The 16,756-nt window shown below is 36.9% G+C and overlaps 1 long non-coding RNA gene across 1 annotated transcript in view; it reads left to right on the forward strand.

The window, feature by feature from the left end:
- The first annotated feature begins 704 nt into the window (after positions 1 to 704).
- Positions 705 to 16,756, forward strand: part of LOC128249317 (uncharacterized) — a 29,491-nt gene continuing 13,439 nt past the window's right edge. The window contains exons 1-2 of the long non-coding RNA XR_008265418.2: positions 705 to 968; positions 3,848 to 3,875. This is a non-coding gene — a long non-coding RNA (uncharacterized LOC128249317). The remainder of the gene's footprint in view (positions 969 to 3,847; positions 3,876 to 16,756) is intronic.

Raw genomic sequence — 16,756 nt, forward strand, 5'->3', positions numbered from 1 at the left:
ATGAAATGTGCTTGCACTTCTACTGGTTTTTATCCAAGAAATATATATCCAACCACTGAGAAATGGTATTGGCACAAACTAGAGAAGTTTGAAACTCATACGGGACTTTACAATCCAAACAGATAGAGCTCTTAAACATACCAGGTTATACATAAGTTTGCTGGAGAAAGGTACTGTAACGAGGTGTCTGTTAATCGATGTAGCTTGCCCAGAAGATAATTACATCAATTATAAAGAAAACTAGAATCATGTAAAATATGCAGAATTGGAAATAGATTTCGAGAAAATATGGAATTTGAAAATAAGTGATTAGAGCTCTTGGATCCGTGACGAAAAGTCCTCAGAAACACCTTGACAGATTTGAAATTTCTACCAGCAGTATAACTTTGCAAAAGACACTTTTAGAGACAGAAAATATCCTGCGGAAATTAGTGTTATAACTTGATAAGGAGTCGGTTAAATGATCCAGCATTCACAAGGTCATTATTGTGCATATAAAGAAATAACAATTGTAATAATAATAATAATAATAATAATAATAATAATAATAATAAGAAGAAGAAGAAGAAGAAGAAGAAGAAGAAGAAGAAGAAGAAGAAGAAGAAGAAGAAGAAGAAGAAGAAGAAGAAGAAGAAGAAGAAGAAGAAGAAGAAGAAGAAGAAGAAGAAGAAGAAGAAGACGATGACCATAAATATTACTTTTAATATCACTTTTACTGTAATCCCTATGAGTACATAATCCCTTTATATCTTCTAGCCTCTTGAACACGCGAACACCCCACCCATTTCCTATCTAGAAAAAATTGAAGTATCACCAAACACTTTCCAGAACTGATAAGAAACTCAGAAGATAAGCAACTGTCATTTTCACAAACTGCACTGCACAATTACAAGAACCTTAATGCAAAACAAAACTTCACTTAATGGTGGAAACAGAGAGAAAAAAAACACATCTTAAAACAGAACAAGGTGAGTCGGTTCTCTTCAAGCTCTCCTATCGTGCTCATTGATCGTTGTCATTCTAAATATATTTGACCTCTGCATAGGTGTGTAACCGCTTTTTCGTCGAGCCCCTCACAGCATCTGTTTAACCTATTTGTTTAACCTATTTACAGACTGGTGATATCTGACTGTGTGCCCAACAAGCTGTATCTCTTTCTACTACTATCCCCTCCAACTTACATATTTATAACTATTTCAATTACAAGGCAAGATCTGAAGCTAATAACATTCAATAATACTACACAGTGGTACGAGCAAAGCCAGCAGACTTAACTTTGCTGTCCCAGGCTCTAACTCACAAGTAACTACAATAATAATAATGGTTTCAAATTTTAGCACAAGGCCAGCAATTTCAGGGAGGGAACGAGTCGATTACATTGACCCCAGTTTTCAACTGTTAGTTAATTTATCGACACCGAAACGAAGAAAACAAAATCGATTTCGGCGGAATTTAAACTCAGAACGTAAAGACGCACGAAAAACCGATAAGATTTTTGTCCGGCGTGCTAAGGATTCTGTCAGCTAGTCGTTTGAACAACGATAATAATAATGGCTACACTGTTGTTATGGCTACAGAGAGTGGCCGCAGAGACAGAGACGGTGACAGTAGTAATGGCAAGCTGGTTTTCATTGTAACGGTAATAATGGTGGAGGAGTTAATAAGGGTATTTTCTGTTTCGCAGCCAGTTTTTAATGTCTTAAATTTTTGTTCCAATTAATTTCATATTTCGTGCGTTATCAACACAATGCTGATGCAGTTTTGTATTGTAATCATTGACAGGAAATTCCTTTTCGCCATAAGTCAATAAATACAGAGTTAATAGCTTTGAAATTTGCAAATTTCGGATAATTTTAGCCAGTCGAAAGCCACCACATATAGATACCTGTTTCCATAGTAACGAGCCATCTGTTACTAAGCTGCTCACCCACGTGGTGATTTTTCGCTTATTAAATTCTTAACATGCATGAGATATAAGGTGGTCTTGAGATTGCTAAAAATAATAGCTAAATAGGCCTTAATGATGCACCAAAATAGGAGTGGTAGGAGTGCACAGTCGTATGAATTTCTGCGTGTAGAATACAAATTCGCAAAACTTTTCTGAAAATTTCAAAAACTAAGAAAATTATGAGGGGCTATATGTAATGCATCAAGCAGAATTCTTCCAATATTTCATTTAATTACAGTTGACATCACGTGCAGTGACACACAAAATGACAACTTCCAAATCCAGTTTCCTCACAGGTTAAAAGTTATCAAATTTAAACCTGTGCAACTTTAAACAAATTGTTCTGGAGAAAAATGAATTAGCCCCCGAGATTCAGTGTGTAAAATTACACCAATACACCAAATTTTAAAATTTTCACTAAACTTTAATATTTCCACATATGTATCCAAACAGAAAAGATTCAATGACAATGGTAGTGATGATAATAACGGTTTCAACATTAGCTAAACAGGGTTCAGTAATAATAATATTGATGTAGCACAAACATGCCTATGAAGCAAAAAGGAAAGTTATATCAGTACGCCCAATCGCTTGTCCCATTGTTAATCTGGATGTACTTGGCTCAGCCAGCCTGGTGTCAAAAACTCATTCACTGGCACAAATTATTCTCCAAATATAAACCTGGATGGCCACTTGAACGGGAATTATCATATCTGAAACCCTCCAAGTTTACCACAACAGCCACCACAGAAGGAACAGTGTAAGAGGATCAAATGGATCCGGGAAGAGTATGAAGAAGTAATACATGCTTATTAGTATGCATTAGGTAGTCCACGAGAGACACACCGCAAAATCTTACAAGATATGGAGAGCATGAAATCATAACAGCAAGCTTTATTTGGATGAAAACAAGTTAGCAAATGTTAGGAGGGATATCTTTAGAAATAATACGCTCAGAATGAAATAATCACGATCAAACACGCATCTGAAAACGGTCGATATTTATATATAGGAAAAATAGAAGAACGAGAGGAAGAGAGTAGCTCATCACATGTCTTAATTGAAAGATTGTCATCTGACCAAATTACGCAGAAAAAACCTGAAGTAACAAAAAATTCTAATGAACCAAAGAAAGATATCCAGAAAAGTAGTAGTAAAGAAATAGTATTTAAAGACCACATATTTGCTGAAGAATAGAAAGACTTTCTGATGGAAATGAAGCAGGAAATCCTGAATAAACTTGCCTTTGTAACACATGCAAATATGAAGGAAACATAGAGAATCACTGCATAAACTCTTAAATACAAAGTAATATATTAAAAAAAAAAAAAAAAATTGGCACCTCTGCAACAAAAATCATTGAAAAATTAACACCTGATCTTACTGAGTTAGATGAAGTTATTTATGCATTTGCTTAAACAAAACAAACACGCACACGCACGCACGTGCACGCACATACACACACACACACACACACACACACACACACACACACACACACACACACACACACACACACACACACATATATATATATATATAAATATATATATATATAATTTTTCTTAGTTTACATTTTACGTTTATAATTTTAGCTTAACCTAAAACTTCGTTTAAATTGTATTTTACTCGAAAGATTCGTTACGATAAGATTTGCTTATAATATTTCTGTTAGTCTATATTGTTTCTTAGTCTTATTCCTTAGACTCTATAATTATTTAGGTTTTAACGTTCAATAAAATGTTTACAATATAGTTAATTGTTTTATTATGATTTAAGTTATATAAAGTTTAATTTTTCATTCAAGATTTTATAAATAAAGCTTTCATTCATGTTTTATATCTCTTTATTATATTCTTTTTCTTTACGAAATATCTTCATGCGACGTCTTTCAAATAGACGTTTTATTTCTGAGTTTAACGTTGAGGTAAGTATTACTTCTATCTTTATTAATATTGTTAAATGATTTTCTATCGTTGTTTGAAAAAATATGCATTTTTATATTAATTCAATTGATATTCAATGTTAGCTGATACCTTATTTAACACTAAGTTAATAGTATTAAGTTTATCATCTTAGTTTAAACCAAAACTTCGATTAGATTAGGGTTGAAATTTTACCAATAATAGTGTTTAATATTTCTTTTTGATTTATGAGATAAATAAGTAGTTTTTTTATATAATTTCTTTGATTATTCGTTTATATTCTAATTAAGGTTAAGTCAATAGTACAACATTTATAATTTTATTTAAACTAAAGATTCGATTGGATAAATTTTGTATTACTTTTCAATAATTTTGTTAAATGTTTTTTCCTTTATTTAATGGTGAAATAATTGCTTTTATATATCAATTTATATAAATTAATTTTTTGTTAGTTTATATTTTACGTTTATAATTTAAATTTAAACTAAAACTTCGTTTAAATTGTATTTTAAACGAAAGATTCGTTAAGATAAGATCTGCATATAATATTTCTCTTAGTTTATATTATAATAAATGTGTAGTTAATTATGGCACGTTTACAATTTTTGATATTTTTAATAATATTGTTTAACATTTTTCTATCTTAATATAATAAGTATTTTCATATACATTCATTCATTATTTATTGATAGTTCATATATATACATTCTTTTATTATTATTATTGTTGTATTTTGACCTGAAGATTAGCTATATTTTTGAATAGAATTGATTTTCGATCGATTTAAATACATTTTATTTTCAATTTGAAAACTTGGTTAAGAAACACGTGTAGTCGTTTTATTATCATTATCTTATGATTTTTACTTGTATTATATTATACTTATTCATTGTGCATTTACTTATTAATTTTTCTATATGTGACTGTGGATTTTCATGGATGAGTTCATGAACTTTGGTTCTTTTCTCTAAAACTATATATATATAAAGTGTAGTATATTGCCCCTTAAGTGTGGCTGACCCCTAGGGGTGGATGTTACTGTTGCTTTTAGCCCCAGGAGGACATCTCCTCCAGCTGGCTTATCGACACACGACTGTGTCCTGTTTGCCAAGGGAGTTATCCCTCTCACCTCGACCAGCAGCACGAACGTATCCGGATTTCAGGGTTATTTCCCTTCGTCGGCGTTCGACAGCTGATGACCTTGGTGAGAGAGACAAATCTGGCAAACCTTATATCTTCTTTTCCAGTGACATTCTTCACTGATATTGAAAAGGTGAAAACAAGCAATGTTAATTCTCTATATGAAGTATTAACAGTAACTGCACGATAAAGTGTAGTATATTGCCCCTTAAGTGTGGCTGACCCCTAGGGGTGGATGTTACTGTTGCTTTTAGCCCCAGGAGGACATCTCCTCCAGCTGGCTTATCGACACACGACTGTGTCCTGTTTGCCAAGGGAGTTATCCCTCTCACCTCGACCAGCAGCACGAACGTATCCGGATTTCAGGGTTATTTCCCTTCGTCGGCGTTCGACAGCTGATGACCTTGGTGAGAGAGACAAATCTGGCAAACCTTATATCTTCTTTTCCAGTGACATTCTTCACTGATATTGAAAAGGTGAAAACAAGCAATGTTAATTCTCTATATGAAGTATTAACAGTAACTGCACGATAAAGTGTAGTATATTGCCCCTTAAGTGTGGCTGACCCCTAGGGGTGGATGTTACTGTTGCTTTTAGCCCCAGGAGGACATCTCCTCCAGCTGGCTTATCGACACACGACTGTGTCCTGTTTGCCAAGGGAGTTATCTCTCTCACCTCGACCAGCAGCACGAACGTATCCGGATTTCAGGGTTATTTCCCTTCGTCGGCGTTCGACAGCTGATGACCTTGGTGAGAGAGACAAATCTGGCAAACCTTATATCTTCTTTTCCAGTGACATTCTTCACTGATATTGAAAAGGTGAAAACAAGCAATGTTAATTCTCTATATGAAGTATTAACAGTAACTGCACGATAAAGTGTAGTATATTGCCCCTTAAGTGTGGCTGACCCCTAGGGGTGGATGTTACTGTTGCTTTTAGCCCCAGGAGGACATCTCCTCCAGCTGGCTTATCGACACACGACTGTGTCCTGTTTGCCAAGGGAGTTATCCCTCTCACCTCGACCAGCAGCACGAACGTATCCGGATTTCAGGGTTATTTCCCTTCGTCGGCGTTCGACAGCTGATGACCTTGGTGAGAGAGACAAATCTGGCAAACCTTATATCTTCTTTTCCAGTGACATTCTTCACTGATATTGAAAAGGTGAAAACAAGCAATGTTAATTCTCTATATGTTAATTCTCTATATATATATATATATACCTGGAAAGAAGTTCAAACTGGAGAAGTAAAACTGAAAAAAAAGATGGAATTTATGAGAGAGAAAATATGAAGTAAACTAATCAAGTAAACTAATCTATGGAAATGATGTAAGGTGCAGATGAAGAAGGAAAATGAAGAGAAAATTTGAATTCTTACCAATAGAAACATTGAAATGAAATGTTCAAACAAAAGCTCAATGAATTTGAAGATCTGAGAAAAGAAACAATTTTTACCAGCAAAATTATCTGTTCACATCCAATGCCAAAACATTTACGCGAGAAATAAGGAAGGAGAAAATAACTGTTGAAGATCTCTCCATTCATGAAAGAAGTTGAAGATATTTGAAAATAGAATTGAAGCAATGAAAAAACATACAAGGATAATACATATTGGATTAGACGCAAAGAAGGATCCTACCAAAATTTACAAGATCAAGCATGATAATAGCGGACCTAAGCATGACACTCACGAAGTCTCATAAGTGGAAATTCTCCTGTAAAGATAGGATGTCAAATTTCTACCCCCGTGTGCACTCATAAAGTTAGTTCAATGGTTCAAATAAATTATGAGAGAGTCTAAGAAAACGTCTGACTGGTTAACAAGTGATATTAATTACTTACTCACAAAGAAGAATTAAACCAATTTTCCAAAACGCTATTGGCCCATAACCTATTTATCTACCACTTATACAATTTAATCATTCTTACTGGTGAAAAGAAACATTCGCATTTATGGAACAGAATGATATTTTCCCTACTAAACGAAAAAGGGTGCCGAGGAGTATCATATGGATTCAAAAATCAACTTGTGTTTAATCGCATGATCCTTAACAACTGTCATAAGCGCAGAAATCTCAGTTCCGCAGGGATTGATTACAAAAAGGCCTTTTAATGCATACCGCTTTCATGATTTTGAAATCACCGAGCATCTGCAAAATTTCCCCTGTAATGTAAAACATTCCCAAACATAATATGTCAATTTTGTACACGAATCACTAATTATATCCCTTTAATAGAGTACAGGCTTCAAACAATATTAACATTAACTGTGGCTCTTTCGAAGGTCACTGAATTTCACCTTTATTTTTTTGCATAGCCTAGTACCCCTTACTAGTGAACTTTACCGAACAACTATGGGTATAAAATTGGCAGCAAAAAAATAAGCCATCTATTCTATATAGATGACTTAAAATTCTATGGCAGAGGTAATGATTAGCTTGAAGACATATTACCTACTATGAAAGCATTCAGTGATGATATCGGGACGGGGTATGGTCTTGATAAATGTGACAAGACTAATTTCCAGAAAGGGAAACTGAAGACCTCAATTTTAGTCGTGTTAGATGCTGACACAATTATAAAAGAAATTGAGCAGGACCAAATTTATACATAGGCGTAGGCGTGGTTGTTTAGTAAGAGGTTTGCCTCCAAACCGCACTTTTCCGGGTTCAGTCCCACTGCGTGACACCTTGGGCAAGTATTTTCACCTATAGCCTCGAGCCAACCAAAGCTTTGTAGGTGAATTTGGTTGACGGAAGCTGAAACAAGCCCGTCGTATAGATACAATGTTGACTTGTTTACGTCCGTCCTCGTAACATAGAGGTCTGGGAAAAGAGAACGATAGAATAAATACTAGGCTTACAAAGAATAAGTCCTGGGATCGATTTGTTTAACTAAACCCCCTTAAGGTGGTGCTCCAGTATGACTGCACTCAAGTGACTGAAACGAGTAAAAGAATAACAAGATATCTAGGAATAATTGAAGATTCTGACGTCCAGCATTCAAGCCTGAAAGAGAACATTAGGAAAGAATGTTATAGGAGAGGTCGAGAAGTCATGAAATCTGAGCTAATTGCACATAAGGTGTTAGCCATAAATTCCTTAGCAGTTCCAGTTGCTATTAATAGCGCCAATGTGTTGAACTAGAATACCAGTGAAATAAAGAAAGTTGACAGGAAAATATGTTAACTACCGATGCACCATCTATTGAGTTCATGCGTGATACACAGGTTGAACAGTATGAAGGAAATGCAGTGGAAGCAGAAACCTGCATGGCAAATCTGTGGTCCGTAGCAAACAAGTTGATACTGACTAGAAGCACGCTCATCAGTGGCTACGGCACTCGTGGCTAAAGCAGGGAGCGAAGGCTTCATCTAAGCTGCTGAAAATTAAAGCTTATTGACCCAGAGCTATCGAGCTGATGTGACGAAGAACAGAGTAGATCCAAAGTGCCGACTCTGCAATGATGAGATTGAAACAATAGACCACCTAATCACTGGATGTAAAGTTTTAACACCAGTGAAGTATAAATCAAGACAATATAGAATTGGCCAATATCTACATTTTAATATGTCGGCATAATAAAATCGAAATTGTTGTCAAGTGGTATAAGCGCCACCCTGTGGCTGCAACTGAGGGAGAAAATGTAGCGATTCTTTTCGAGTTTCCAATACACATAGATAAAACCATCAAAGCTAATAAACCGGGTATTGTGGTGAAAGACGACAGCAATAAAATCTGTTTATTGAATCGACATGAGCATATATTGTGATCATAATATCTCTCAAAAGAATTTGACAAGCCCCCAAAATATAAAGATTTGCTCAATGAAATCGGAAAAATGTGGCATCTCAAGGCGGTTACAATACCAGTGACACCAAGAGCACTTGGAACTGAAAATTATTTGAGTATGCAAGTAGTCCAAAAGATTGTTTTAACTGGTACGTCACACGTACTAAGATGAGATTTGTTGCTATAAATTTTCTTTCCTTTTCTCCCCTTTATATTCTTAGGTCTTTTTTTTTCTCCTATTTTTTGTTTCTTCTTTCGTTTTTCCTTTCTCTCTTCACCTTTATTTTATCACATAACTTTGTAAATGAACAATCTGGTGTGTTTATGTTACTGATTTATCAATGTATACAGTGAATTTTTTGCCCTAGGCATCGAGATGAGACTCGTCAAGAAATGGAAGCAAAATTGAAAGTAGGGAATGATGATGATGATGATGATGATGGATGATGATGATGATGATGATGATGATGTAGATGACGGGGTATTTATAATTTGCGCACAAGACTAGCAGTTTTCAGATTTAGGCGTTAGTCTATATTATTGACTTCAGTATTTCACTGGTACATATTTCATGAACCCGAAGGGATGAAAGGTAAAGTCAACCTCGGCGGAATTTGAACGATGTTGAAATAATAAGCCAAGTTACTTCTGAACCCTATTGGTAACAGCACAACTTGTTTCATGGTTATGTTGTCGGTTATGTTGTCGGTGACAACCACACGTTCCTTGTCTGCTGAGTAACACGAATAGAGACCCATTCAGGCAAAGAACTCTATCTGTAGAAAAGACATACGAACTCATCTGTGAATCAATGACTAGTTGTGTACAACAAATCACATATGTTAATAATATTGGAAGAAAGTAATCTCTGAAAGGCCTAGTGTTTACTACGGAAGCACCTGGATACTATATGACCGAAGAAATCTTGCTTCAGGTGCTGTAGATTCATTTAGCCCACAAGCTATCTACCGACAGATAAAGAACTTTTAGAAGCAAAAGCACCCATGTGTATTGCACGGGTACTTCTGATATAAAGCACTAGCGGTGCTCGGGGATTATTTCAATAGAAGTCTAACACAAGATCCTATAATATTGTTATCGTGAAAATGGTACACCCCTTCCCACGTAAAAATGTGGCGTGACCAGCCACTATAAAGTCAGAAAGCAAGTCGTTGTAGCACGTCAGTAGTAGTAGAGTAGTGATACGACTTCTCAGTTGGAAGCAATTACGTGATATAAACGAGTTCGAGCTACCCTCAATGTAAATGTTTCAAAGTCATTGTTTTGCAGAGCTATGAGTGATAGACGAGTCAAAAATAATAAGACGCGGACTACCACCACAACATAATAGTTGTGTTAAGAATATTACAGTGTCGACAATACCATACAAATGGACAAGGATCCACATTATAACAGTGGTGGCGATGATATAAACAATTCACACGGACAACGTTGAATCTTTTTTTTTCACGAGAAAATAAACAATTCACGCGGTCGATGTTGAAAACTATTTTCAAGTGGAGAAATTAAAATCTCGACAGAGGAATAAAAAAAATTTTTGTTGTATATATTTTACGAAAAATCCGTAAAATTATGGAAAACTAGTTAAAGGGTCTAGTTGAGTTGCAAAAACATCAACAACTGAAAGAACAACGAGAACAATAACAAATGTTACAGCAAAAAAATGCTACAACTAATGAAGTTGGTAACAAAACCTAAAAATACGTTTTCGCCAGACCATGTAGCAAATTCAATAAATGAATTTGAATACGATCCAGAAGAAGGTGTCATCTTCGAGGTATATTACCGAAGATTTGAACAAAATTTTGAAAAAGAATGCCAAGACTGGACGGGCGAAATGAAAACCCATCTAATTACGAGGAAACTGGCGACGATTAAGCACGAAAAACACTATAACTTTATATCGCCTAAAACATTTCTGACACATATTCTGACGGACACAATTGACATTTTATCTAGGATATTTAGTGAAAAAAACATTGTCGTTTAACATATGCTGGAAGAGTTTGAACACTAGAAAAGCGATGACGAAGACTTTACCACATATGTGGGTAGAGTGCACAGACTCGTTCAAGTGCTTGATTTTTATTCAGGGACTTACTGCTAAAAAGGACGCTGAAGTAAGGCACGACACAGAAGAAATCCAACGCAGAGATTGTTTACAGATAAAACCATTGTGGAAGAGTCTGAAGACGGATAAAGTGTTTCACAAAAATCACCTGAGATAAACCCATGTACGGCATATGGTGGTAGGCACCCGAGAAAAAAACTTTCCGTTCAAAAAAACAAAGTATTTTTGTTGTGGGAACACAGGACATAAATAGTTTGTCATCTGAGAAAAAAGCTTGCACAACGAACAGAAAATGCATCAAGGTGAGAATCAAAACCACTAGTATCAAAATGCAATTAGCCACGGGTAGTGATATTACTATCATAAATGGAGAAACATGGCCTCAAATCAGTAAGCCGAAATTATTTAAATCAAATAAAGTAGCATATGATGTTACAGGATAGAAATTATAATTCATCGGCGAATGTATTTGCAATGTAACTTTTAGTGGTGAAATGAAAACGATAATCATTTATGTGTTGAAAAAATCACTAAACTTATTTGGCACAGAATGTATGGAGCTATTGAAAATGTGGGATACCTCCATTAGTATGCTCTGTGAAAATGCAGTTGGCACGGTCAAAAGTTCGAATGAAGTCGAACAACGTTGATAAAAAAATAAAAAATTATTTTCAAGTGGTTTTTGGGAAGGGTTACGCCGTTACACTTAAACAAAATCGAGGGTCGCGGTAAAAGAAAACGCAACACCGTTTATAGGCCCAAATGTTACGTGCCGTTTGCGGCGTTAGATCACGACAATAAAGAGCTAGAGAGACTAAAAAGTCTAACTATAATTGAAAAAGTCGACCATTCAGACTGAGCTGCCCCGACAGTTTAGGTAAAAAATAAAAAAAAATATTAATCTAAGTGTGTGTGCGGACTTCTCAACTGGAGTAGATGACTGTTTAGTCGAATACAATTATCCATTACCAAGTCCAGAAGAAGTGTTCTCAAAACTAAATGAAACTAAAATGTTCCCGAAGTTAGACCTACTGGAGGCCTTTCTACAGATACAGGTAGAGGAAAATTGCGCACACGTTTTAACAATCAACACACACCGTGGATTGTATAAATTCAAGCGGAAAACAGTACTGGGAATAATGCAAAATTACAAAGTACATAGGGAAAATGATGTACGGGATAAAAAGCAAAAAAGTTATTGAAAGACACAGAAACCAATTGAAGGAAAGATACATAGAAAATGAACCAGACAGGTTAGAAGAACTTATGAAATGGCTGTATGACACATTCTAGGAACCAACACCATTACAAGTGGTTGAAACCATGCGTACAAGTGGAAGATAAAGGAAGAACACAGAGTTCCTACAAATAGACGGCAATAAGGAGGGGTGATTAGAGTAAAATAAAATTACTTGCTTTCCAAAGAAAAAAAAACTAAAATGGCAGCTGTTGTAGTGAAAATGGTATTCCCCTTCCCACGTGACAAAGTGGTATGACCAGCCACTATAAAGTCAGACAGTCACTGGTTGTAGCAAATCAGTAGTAGAATCGATGTACGAGTTCTCAGTTGGAGTCAGTGTCAATTACGTGATATATACGTGTTCGAGTTACCGTCACGGCAAACGATTCAAAGTCAGTGCCTTGAGGAGCTATCAGCGATAGTACGGTAGATGTGCCAAGGATAATAAGACTCGGAATACCGACACAACATAATATTGGTCACATGAATATTACAGTGCTCACAATAACATACAGCTGGACGAAGATCCTCACTATGTTGTTGTTGGCACTCCGTCGCTTACGACGTCGAGGGTTCCAGTTGATCCGATCAACGGAACAGCCTGCTCTTGAAATTACCGTGCAAGTGACTGAACACTCCACAGACACGTGTACCCTTAACGTAGTTCTCGGGGATATTCAGCGTGACACAGAGTGACAAGGCTGACCCTTTGAATTACAGGCACAACAGAAACAGGAAGTAAGAGTGAGAGAAATTTGTGGTGGAAGAATACAGCAGGGTTCGCCACCATCCCCTGTCGGAGCCTCGTGGAGCTTTAGGTGTTTTCGCTCAATAAACACTCACAACGCCCGGTCTGGGAATCGAAACCTCGATCCTATGACCGCGAGTTCGCTGCCCTAACCACTGGGCCATTGCACCTCCACGGATCCTCACTATAACAGATATAAAACCTGGAATTGGAATAGTTTCCGGTCATCCTGGTCTTGTTTGTGACTGGTTATTTAAAGAAGTTTACGTGTGTGTCTGTCGTATCAATGTGTGGTACTGTAATCTAATGAGGAGCAGATGTGAAATACAAGACAACGTTTATCTGAATAGAAAAGATAATCATGTATGTGTGTGTGTGTATGTGTGTATGTGTATAACCATGTGAATGCATGTGGTCATATTATGGGTGATGATAGAAGCCATATCTATGGCATAAAGCTGTCATAAGATTTATGAAGTTTACGAATGTTGCTGCTGTAGTTGTTATTGTTGCTATTGTTGTTGTAGTTGTTGCAAGCAATGCATTAAGCAATTACATCCATAATTATTGATGACGGAGTATCTAAAGAGCTCCAATGATACCGTTGGTGGTGCTACACCATAATTAGTATGTTTATTATTGATATTCAGTCTTTTGCTTTACTTTTTTTGTTGTAGCTAATATTATAAAATGTAAATGCGTCGTGTAATTGTAGTTCGACATACATTTCTGTTGGTATTGGTGTGAGTGAAGGTCTGGTTGTTTACTGGACATAATGAAAGAGAAATATTTTTTATGACATTGATTGACTACGTATGGTGCTGTAGTTATTCACTTGTATAATATAGTGATGATGTTGGTTTACGTGGTGGTGTTAGCTGGTATGGTATAGTAATGGTCGCGTTGATTGGTGTCGGGAGAATGTCTTTGATTCAGGTAGTCTGGTGATGGTGGTGTTGATTGATGTGGTGTGGTGACTATGATGATGATTGATAATGTATAATGATCGTGGTGTTGACTGATGGGGCGATGGTGCGATGATGTTATTGAATAACGTGGTGATGATGATGTTGATTAACGTGGTGGCATTGATTGATGTGATGTAGTGATGGTCGTGGTGATTGATGTGGTGAGGATAAGATGAAGTTGTTGATTCAGGTGGTGTGGTGTTGGTGCTGTTGATTAATGAAGCATAATGAAGGTGGTTTTGATTGTAGTGTGGGGATGGTGGAGTTGAATGATGTGATATAGTGATAGTAGTGTTGACTAATATGATGTGGTTTAATGATAGCGGCGTTGATTGTGGTGTGGGGATGATGGAATTGATTGATGGGACGTAGTGATAATGTTGTTGAGTGATGCGGTGTATTGATGGTGGCGTTGAAAGATGTGGTGTGGTGATGGTGTTGATGATTCATGCGATGTGTCAGTAGTGTTGGCGATAGACTTGGAGAGATGACAGTGTTGTTTTTGCGAAGCCCCGAATCACTGATATCAAAGAGATTTATAATCAAATGCGAAATGTTGTCGTTTAGACAAAAATGTTTGAGTAGACCGTGGAGAAGTTCTTTTGTTGACGTCTTGTTATTGCTGCTACAGATGTTAAGATGTTAATGTTGGTGGTAGCGGAGTGATGGTGGTGGTGGTGTTAGTGCTACTGATCATGGAGGTAGTATGTTGTTGGCAGGGTTGGTGCTGATATTTGTGTTGGTGGTGGTGTTAGTGGTACTGATGCTGTTGTTGGTGGTGTTAGTGGTGGTGGTGGTGGTGGTGGCAGTGTTAAATGTACTAATCGTGTTGGTGGTACTGTCTGCAGTACTGATGTTGGTGGAAGTATTGGTGGTGTTATTGATAATTATGTGATGGTGGAATGCTGCAGTTGGATTAATGTTAGCGTTAGTAAATCTGATGTTAATAATACTAACGTTGTGTTGGTATTATCGATGACATTGTTACTAGATCTCAGGGAGCAGACCTATAACCTACGGCGTTCTAGCCTTGATTAGCCTTTTCATTTGTATTCTGAGACATATCATTTGAATTTTGTATTTAAGGCTATTCTAGATGATTTGATGGTATCTGGTTTCTATACAACTCGTTTGGTGATTATGGTACTGGATGATGTTCACGATCTTCGATGATTTTCTTAATCTGTTATCAAGGTGGAAAGCAAAGCCCTTAAACTTTTATAGGACCACCGAGAGCGGTGGGACGAGAAAAATACGAGGTGTCCTCAAATCATGGTCCTGGCCCAATGTATGCAACAAAGTGGGCTCCGCAATGGTACCCAATGTACCCCATGCTGATGTTAAACTAACTGACGGATTAAACCTATGACACAGGTAAGCCATGGTAGGATTTGAACTGAGAACAAACAATGAACCGGGACAAAAACATTCCAAGACGTTCGTTCTGACATTGAACGGTTCTTTCAGTCCATCATCTTCGATCAGTATAGATTCATCGACCCCGAAAGGATAAAGATAAAGTCAGGAAGGGCGGATTTTGTACTCACAAAGCAGTGTAACTGGACATATACCGCTAAGCATTCTGTACAAGACTCGAATAGATCTGATAATGCGCCGATTTGTTCATAGTAGTGTGGTGTGGGTGATATGGGGAGGGTGATGGTGGTGGTGATGGTGGTGATGGTGGTGATGGTGGTGGTGTTGGTAGTGCTGGGGTTGTTGTTGGTGGTGTTGATGTTAGTGTTGTTCTTGGTAGTAGTGGTGCTGGTGGGCAGGTGGTAGTGACGGTAGCGGTGGTTATGGCTTTTAGAATGTTGCACTGGATTGGTGTTCGTGTGGTATTATTCGGGTGCTGATTCGGTGTCGTTTGATATGATTTGATGTTGGAGCCTTTGACATATTTTTAGTTAGGCCTCAGGTCAACATTTTTGAAACATTACAAGTTGATTCGAAGGATGTTTCACGAATTTTTTGCGGATAGTTTCACCAAATTGAAATTCCTTTATTATAATGATGAAGATAATGATGATGATAATGAAGATAGCAATTTAATGCTTGTGGTGATGATGATGATGGTGGTGATTGTAGTGTGGAGTAGTGATGCAGTATTAGTGGAATTTTGGGGACGGGAGTGGCATGGTGGTGATGTGGGGTGACAATGGTTGTGGTGGTGTTGTAGTGGTGTCAATTGTATTGCTCTTTACAGTATTATAGATGATGACGTTTCGTTCCTTGTATTTATGATGCTGGTGTTGATGATGTGGGATTGATGCCAGTTGTTGTAATTGTTTTCGGTGGTGGTGGTGGTTGTGGAAGTGGTAATGGTGGTGACCATGACAAGGTTGCAAGATACAACATTCAATGCTAATGAGACAGATGTGTATCTGTAGGCAGATAACAGCTTTGCTCCTGGAGTAATTATTTTAATTAACACATGCCAATCACATGCATCTGTCGACTGCAGCAATTATAGCATGCTCTACTTATCTCAGCCTCTATCAATCACTTTCACTGTCTTCCTACGTATGTGCGAGTGCGCGCATATACACAAATCATGAGCGCATACATATACACGCACACAACGCACACACACACTGACACACACATACACACACACACATATATGATGAATTATATGCTTAGCGAAATTCTTTTCGGATGTCTGTTTCACGTGTTCAAATCCTGCCAAAGCTAAGTTTCCATTAACATTTCGATGACAATAAACAAAGTCTCAGTCGAAAGCTGTTTCAGGCCCTTAAAAAGATCCTTTTCCCCCGCATTTCTCACTGTATGCATTTTTAGCCAACGATAGATCGGATTTGTCGTTTTTCAATTATACTTCTGTATCCCTCCTTTCCTCTACTCTTCTTTAAGTGTGATCGCTGGCAGTGAAGGGGAAACTTGC

Source organism: Octopus bimaculoides, chromosome 13 (genome assembly GCF_046866305.1).
Source record: "Octopus bimaculoides isolate indiv1 chromosome 13, ASM4686630v1, whole genome shotgun sequence".
Classification (NCBI taxonomy): domain Eukaryota; kingdom Metazoa; phylum Mollusca; class Cephalopoda; order Octopoda; family Octopodidae; genus Octopus; species Octopus bimaculoides.